The following is an 8,588-nucleotide window of genomic DNA, read 5'->3' as shown; positions in this document are numbered from 1 at the left end:
GAGAGTTTAATAACCACCTGACTATCACCAGATGGTTGCCTGACATTGGTGAACACGGGGTTGGCGGGGGGCCTTTCCTGCCCTGATTGTGTCTGACTAGCTATCTACTGTAATAGTACTTTAGTATTTTTTTTCCCAGAACACACTGCATTTTATGTTTTCATGAAAAGGAGGAGAAATAACCATAAGTGAGAAGATAGCTCTCTCCTTACAATGTAGGAAAAAGTCGAGAGCTGACATCTGATGATTTAATTACATGGCCCACAGACATTCTGCCTCCAGGGTTCCTCTCATCAGTATCACCCAACCAAGTATTTCTACCTCCTCAGCTACTTTTTTTTCTGTGGTTATTACTAAATAGACATCCTGCCTTGTCATTTAAAACCATTGCCACTGGGTTATAATAAGCGAAGAAAATCCAGGCTGCTGCTAAGAATGCAGTGGCTTGTTTTCCCTTGGGCCCCTTTGTTCTTTACCATGGCTTGACATTCTGTGTGAGGATTCCAGGCTCAAACCTGCGAATTCAGTGTCTTTCATCACAGAATGCAGAGAGACGCCATCATGGCTGCAATGCCCAGTTTAACTGAAATGTACCACTAACCGTGCTCTTATCCATTTAATATAAAATCACCTACTCCAGCCAACTACTGTGACTAGAGTTTCTGATATCAACATGCCAAGAAAACAATGGCAACGAGAGCTAAATCTTACTTCCCACCAAGCTTCGTGTCATAGTTCACTGGCCACCGAACATATTCAAGAACATGAACAGTACAAGGAAATACTGGAAGAGAGTAAAAGAGATCTTTCTAGGGATGGGGGTTTCTTATTCAAGAACCCCAGGAGTGGTTCCCCAAATTCTGGATTTCACATGCCTGTAAGATTTCAAAAATATTAGGGGTTTGAAGAAGTAATATGTTTGGGGTTTGGCATATATTGCCAAATTAGGACTATCCCCATTGTTTCAAAAAGAAAGATTATTATGCAGACACCCCAAAAATAGAAAGAATGTGTTCTCAGAATGAATGAACATTCTATAAGTTAATTAACTTTTGTTTTACTTAAAAAGCGTATTATGCCCACCAGCTTTTCTCAAATAAAAGTATAGCTTCACCCAAAATATAATTGCCTTTCATATAGACAATGAAATTTTTAAAATGCTTGTTTATATTCAGCTACAGAAAGGAGATCCTGGATGGGCATGGTGACACATGCCTATAATTCCAGCGCTTTGGTAGGCCAAGATAAGAAGATCGTTTTAAGCCAGGAGTTTGAGACCAGCCTGGGCAACATAGCGAGATCCCCATCTCTACAAAAAAAAAAAATTAGCTGACTGTGGTGGTGCATGACTATAGTCCCAGTTACTCAGGAGGCTAAAGTTTAAGAAACACTTGAGCCCAGGAGTTTGAGGCTGCAGTGAGCTATGATCACACCACTGCACTCCAGCAAAACCCCATCTTTAAAAAAGAGAGAGAGAGATCCTGCCATTTCCCACAACATGGATGGAAAGGACCTGGAGGACATCATGCTAAGTGAAATAAGCCAGACACAGAAAGAAAAAATACTGCATGATCTTACTTATATGTGGAATCTTTTAACAAAAAAAAAAAAAACAAATATACAAAGATAGAAAACGGGGACTAGTGAGGAGGGGAAGGGAGAGAAAATAGGGAGATGTAGTTCAAAGGATACAAAGCAGCAGACAAGAAGGAAGAGCAAGTCTAGAGATGGAAAGTACAATGTGAGGACCAAAGTTAATAAAATTGTACTGTATTGGGAATTTTGCTAAATCAGATTTTAGTGGCTCTTGTCACACACAAAAAAGTAACTATGTGAGATAATAGATATGTTAATTTGTTTTACTATATCAATTTTACTATCTATACATATCCCTTAATATCATGGTTTGCTTTGTTTTGTTTTGTTTTGAGATAGGATCTCACTTCTGTAGTCCCTGCTGCAGAGCAGTGGTGTGGCACAATCTCGGCTCACTGCAGTCTCAACCACCTGGGCTCAGGTGATCCTCCTACCTCAGCCTCCTGAGTAGCTGGGACTACAGGCACCCAGCTAATTTTTTTGTATTTTTAGTAGAAACAGGGTTTCACCATGTTGCCCAGGCTCGTCTCAAACTTCTGGACTCAAGCAATCCGGCCGCCTTGGCCTCCCAAAGTGGTGGGATTACAGACATGAGCTACCACTCCCAGCCAATATCATGATTTAAGGTTCAAATATATACAATACAATTTATTGTTTAACAAAGAAAAACATGTATTTCTAATTATTTGCCCAGGTTGAAAGATTGATTTTTAAAAATCTTAAACTGAATTCTAGAATTCAGGTAATATGTGGTATTGCAATGATCTAATGAATTCCATTCACTCTATGTTCCTATCCTGCCCACCTCCCAACCCTTAATTTGTATTATGGTCCAGGGAAACAATTTCCTATGCTATTCTTTCTCTACCAGCAAGCTTGAGAAAAATTTACCTTTAAAACCACATCATAGCAAGACCCTATCTCTACAAAAAAAAAAAAAAGAGAGAGAGAGAGAGAGAGAAAATTAGCCAGGCTTGGTGGTATGCATCTGTGGTTCTAGGTACTCAGGAGGCTGAGGTGGGAGGATCTCTTGAGCCTGGGAGGTCGAGGCTACAGTGAGCCATGATTTCACCACTCACTCCAATCTGGGTGACACAGCAAGACCCCATCTTAAAAAATAAAAACCGTATCATAAAAAGTTACAGTGAGAAAAACTATTAGGTTGGTGCAAAGGTAATTGCAATAAATAAAGCACCCAAGCTACATGAAGAATCTACCGCTAAATCTAAAGTGCTGAGAAATTGCAGTAAATTTTGGTGTTATCATCACATCTACTCCCCAAACTCACTATGACTCCCTGGTGCCATTCATATAGTTTCTCCTTTGGAAAGTGAACAGTAAATGAAATAATAAATATATAAATTACATTTACTACTTCAAATTGGTTAAATATCTCAGAGGTTTATCACCCACTGGCTAGCCTCAAAGAAAGAAGGTCAGACGCAAAGAGCAGCCTTCAAAGATGTCAGGAGCGGGGCCAGGCTAGAGGCACAACGTCCAGGAAGAACGGAGGAAAGTCTTATTCCCATCTGCTCCAGAACTCCAGACTTCTTTTGCTTCTTCAAACATTTCTTGTTTAACTTTTAATTTTGAAATGATTTGACACTAAATGTAACAAGAATAGTAAAAGAAATTTCTTGTTTTGTTTGGTTTTGTTTGTTTGTTTTGAGACGGAGTTTTGCTCTTGTTGCCTACGCTGGAGTACAGTGGTGTGATCTTGGCTCACTACAACCTCCGCCTCCCGGGTTCAAGCGATTCTCCTGCCTCAGCCTCCTGAGTAGCTGGGATTACAGGCATATGCCACCACGCCTGGCTAATTTTGTATTTTTAGTAGAGACGGGGTTACACCATGTTGGCCAGGCTGATCTTGAACTCCTGACCTCAGGTGATCCACCAATGTTGGCCTCCCAATTGCTGAGTTTACAGGTGTGAGCCACAGTGCCTGGCCAATACAAGAAATTTCTGAATAGTTCTTCAAACCAGGTCCACCAATTGTTGACATTTTAGCCACATGTGCTTTATTATCCTCTTTCCCTCTCTGTATGTTTACGTGCATACATGCGTGTGCACACACACATGCATATGTACAGGCACTCACGTTTCCCTTGAACTGAGAGTTACTCCTTTATCCCTAAATACTGCTCCTGTATTAGAAACAAAAATATTCATTTAAATAATCATACTACAAAGATCAAAATCATGAAAGTTAATTCTGATACAATACCATTATCTAATATATTAATTTTACTTAAGTGTTGCTAATTGCATGGACCGAATGTGTCTTTCTACAATTCATATGTTGAAACCCTAACCCCTAGCATGGCTGTATTTGGACATGGAGCCTCTAAAGAAGTAATTAAGGTTAAATGAGGTCCTGAGCATGGGGCCCTGATCCAATAGGACTGGTATGCTTATAAGAAGAGACACCAGAGATCTCTCCTGCCTGTCCACACATGCATACAAGAAAGGCCATATGAGGACGCATCAAGAAGATGGCTGTTTGCAAGGCAGGAAGAGAACTCTCTCCAGAAACCAAGTTTGCCAGCACCCTGATCTTGGACTTCCAGCCTCTAGATCTGTGAGAAATAAATGTCTGTTGTTTAAGCCACTTACATTAATATAAGTTAATAATATTTTATTATGGCAGCCCCAGCATGGTCCCAATAATGTCCTTTATGGCAATTTTTTGCTCTGGCCCAGCATTCGATCTTCCCCCAAACTCTTAAAGCGTTCCATCTCTATCCCTTCCTTTGGTCCACAGCAGGAACTGCTGTGTGTTTTTGGTAAACTTTTCACATGCACATGTCCATCTTTCTGGGGGGAGCTGTGAACAATGTTAATGTTCACTTTTGTCTTGTACTTCTGTGATTGCCACACATGGTCCACACAGGCTCTTGCACACAGGAGGCACTCAGTAAATACTTGTTGATTGATTGGATGGGAATAAGCTAGCCGTATTAAAGCTTGGGGCCAATGGTCACTATGTGAGCCATTTCTTGGTGGCCCATCTTGCCTATTGCCAGCACAAACTTTCCTGTTTGTAACACATACTCATAGGCTCCCAAACTCCTTCAGTATGAAAGTTCAACCTCTTACCAGGATTTTAAAGGCCCCTTAGGGTCTGGCCCCAGTGTGTATTTTTACCACATGATTTCTTCAACCAAAGTGGAGCCACTTGGCATTCCTTAAGTATATCCTTAATTTTCCATTCTCCAGCCTTTTACTCATTTTTGTTCTCTCTGCCTGAAATGCAATTCCTTCATCTCCATTGATTAAAATTACCCTTTAATATTGGAACCCAATATTGGAGTAGGGCAAAATTTCCATCGTTCTTGCATATATGCATGTATACATTTATTCCACAAATAATTATTGAGCATATACCATATGCCAGGCACTGTACTATGTGCTTGAATTACAGTATTGAATGAGATAGAAATGATTACCTGCCCTCTTAATCATCCATACCTCTGCTAATTGGGCAGTCTCCTCTGCAAATTTGAGGCAGGGTTTCTATTTACAATGACTTGTTTTCCTGATATAATAATACAGTAGTTAGTCATTTGGCCAATAAGAATGCCTCATCTTTGCAGACAATTCCATGGTTGATAGGCACATACACAATCATTAGCTCATTTCAACCTAACTCAGAGGTTAGTAACAAAGATATACCTGTTCCCATTCTGTAAAAGAGGAGACTGAAATTTAGAGAGGTTAAGGTAGCCAACCTAGGCTACTGTCAGATCTATCATTCCTCCAGAGATCTCTCTCTAGGATGAGAATCCTGGCCTTCTTTCTGACCCTTTGTGCAATATCAACACCTCCTTTATATACAAATGAAACCAGATGTTAGAGAAGGGATAAGCAACATTAGTTCTACTTTTTATGTAAAAACTGGCTGGGCACGGTGGTTCACGTCTGTAATCCCAGCACTCTGGGAGGCCAAGGCGGGCAGATCACTTGAGGTCAGGAGTTCAAGACCACACTGGCCAACATGGTGAAACCCCATCTCTACTAAAAATACAAAAATTTGCCAGGCATGGCGGTGCCCACCTGTAATTCCAGCTACTCAAGAGGCTGAGGCGGTGGAATTGCTTGAACCCTGGGAGGCAGAGGTTGCAGTGAGCCGAGATCATACCACTACACCACAGCCTGGGGGACAGAGTGAGACTGTGTCTCAAAACATACAAACAAACAACAAAAAAACAATATGCAAGCACAGTGGATGTCAAGGATCTACTGCAAAATAAATGCAAGCTAGTGGTATTTGGAAATAAAATTCCATCTTTCTTCTTCCATCAAGAAAATTTAAATGAGATATCAATGCCTTCAGAGAAAATAAACTATTTGCCAGAATTTATTTGAATTTGAAAGTTCGATTGTTGGTAACCTGGCCTTGCTTTATAAACACTTAAAATTTGAACAACTAGTATTATAAACTGTTAAATCAGTAAAAATTTTAAATCCTTCTGTATGTCCAGTTTCATCTTACACTATTGAAATACCTTAGCATTTCAGAAAATTTAGGGAAAAAAAGAAGATAAATCACTAAACTACACATTTTAACACATAGTTCTTAGCCTGAAAGTGTTTTCTTTCAGTCTTTTATCACATATAAGGTTTTACATTATTACAATTATAATTCTCATGCCCTGCCTTTTCTGATGTCCTATTTATACTTTTCTGCATTTCGACATAGTCTGAAAATAGAACAGCTCTTGGAATCAGAGGACTGAAATTCAAAACCCAGATCTATGACTTACCACCTGTGTGCAAAAGCACATGCAGGTTTTATGGGGCTCAAACTTTTACAACTTGGGGACCCTTTCTTTAAGAATACAAAATTAGGAGAATTGACTGTTCCTTTGGCATAAAAAAGGAAATCACAACACATTTCTGGAGATGTGGAGATTTCGATCTTTTCTTCTGAGAGCTCTTTAGGCAATTTACCAGAAATGCTTATATAGAAATGCTTTCCGATTGCAATCTTGTCCCCCTCCTATATCTCACACTGTGTGTGGCTCCCTGCATTCACAGGGGTCCATACAAGCCTTGATGCTTAAGCTTCATTTGCTTTACAATAAATCCACCTGTGGCAGTATGATCTTGGGCAGGTCAAATAATTTCTCTGGTCTTCAGTTTGTTCCTCTGTAAAATGGAATCATATTAATAGCTATCTGTAGAAGTTACAGTGAAAACCAAATGAAACCATGCAGAAACCAGCTCTGGAAAGCATGGAGCACCACCCAGGCCATTTATCATTCCCCTAATGCCAGCCCTGCAGTGCTCTGGCTCCTTATGGAGACCAGCTTCTTTCCATTATATTACTGTCATTTTTCAACAAACAATTTATGCCTTCCTTCCTTATGTCACTTTTAACGGATTTTCAGACTAGTAAATGTTGTTCGTTTTTACAAATCCTTCTGTAGCAATTTATGGCTAAAATGGGAATTAAGTAAAGCAACTGTTTATCTCAGTGCTATCCCTTGGTTATTTCTTCTGAAAACAATGCCTAATGACATCTGATTTTGGAGGAAATGGATTGAAGCAACTAGAAAAGAGGTTAGAGGACTCAAGAGATCCAACGGCTGTGGCCTGTGAGCAGACGGGCCATTCATAACTTTGCAGTTTCTCATTCAGAGTAGCCTCCAATGAATCTCCTGCCCAAGCTGGTCTGCTTGTGGAACAAAAGGCTGGCGACGTGTGTGTTTCACGCCCCACTGCTCAGGGCTGGCCTCTCTGGTGGCCTGCAGTCATCAGAGGGACTTGCCGCCCTCAATTATTTGGCTTTTACAAATCACTACAGGGAAGTCCAGCTTAGGCAACACATAAACGCTTTCCTTCATACCACCGGGAAGCTGCCACAATCCTTTTATTGTTTAAGTAACTGACAAAGGTTTCTATTGACTATTTCCTGTTACGGCTTCCTCACCAAGGAATGGCACCCTTTCCTGCAGTGACTTTTTCAAAATGCTATGAAAACCCTGAGAGTGACCACTGAAATTTGTTCCTAAGTCATTTATTCCATGGTTTACAACATAATTCCCTCAAAGGACCATTTGCAGGTGGCTGCATTTTACCTGATATTCTCCCAGCTCTGAAAAATAATACACAACCTTGGAAAAGGTGATAATACCCCAACAGGCGAGAGATGCAAACTTGTCTCATTCCATTTTAAACAATTGTGAAAGAAATGCTTCTGCAATTACAACTACTCCCACCTCAGCTGAGAGATACCTCACTTTATATAATAATACTGGAAGAAGGAAAGGGTGGGGAGAACTGCAACATGGGCAGAAATGGAGGCTTGGCACCATCTCATAAGCAGATCTGGGCCTAGAGGACACGAAAATGGGCCATATATTAACCTGGGAGTACTGGAAAGAGGAAACGAGTTAACAATTAGCTAATTTTATTTATTTATTTATTTTATTTTACTTTTATTTTATTTTGTTTTTATTATTATTATTATTTGAGACAGGGTGTCTGTTGCCCAGGCTGGAGTGCAGTGGCTCTCACTGCAACTTCTGCCTCCCAGGTTCAAGCGATTCTCATGCCTCAGCCTCCCCAGTAGCTGGGACTACAGGCACTCACCACCACGCCCAGCTACTAGTTAGTTAATTTTAAAGAGTGGGTGGTAAGAAGCAGCTATTACTTCCCAAGATTTCTCTAAATTTTAATTTTCTCTTTCACATATAAAAGAGTATATGTTTAAAATACTTGGAGATAGCTAAATACATATAAGCAAATTTCCTTAAATACTAAATGTCTAGCAATTACTCATTCTGTAAGAAAGAGAATTGACCTCAAATTTTCAATTAAATTTATTAAAATAGAAAAAAAAAAAAAGCCAGGCATGGTGGCGAGCACCTGTAATCTTAGCTACTTGCGGGGGCTGAGGTGGAAGGATTGCTTGAGCCCAGGAGGTTGAGGCTGCAATGAGTCGAGATTGTGCCACTGCACTCCAATCTGGGTGAAAAAGTGAAACCCTG

This window comes from Rhinopithecus bieti, unplaced genomic scaffold (genome assembly GCF_001698545.2).
Source record: "Rhinopithecus bieti isolate Rb0 unplaced genomic scaffold, ASM169854v2 scaffold_27306, whole genome shotgun sequence".
NCBI classification, from domain to species: Eukaryota; Metazoa; Chordata; class Mammalia; order Primates; family Cercopithecidae; genus Rhinopithecus; species Rhinopithecus bieti.
The sequence above is the reverse complement of the archived record's forward strand: the minus strand, read 5'-3'. Positions refer to the sequence as shown.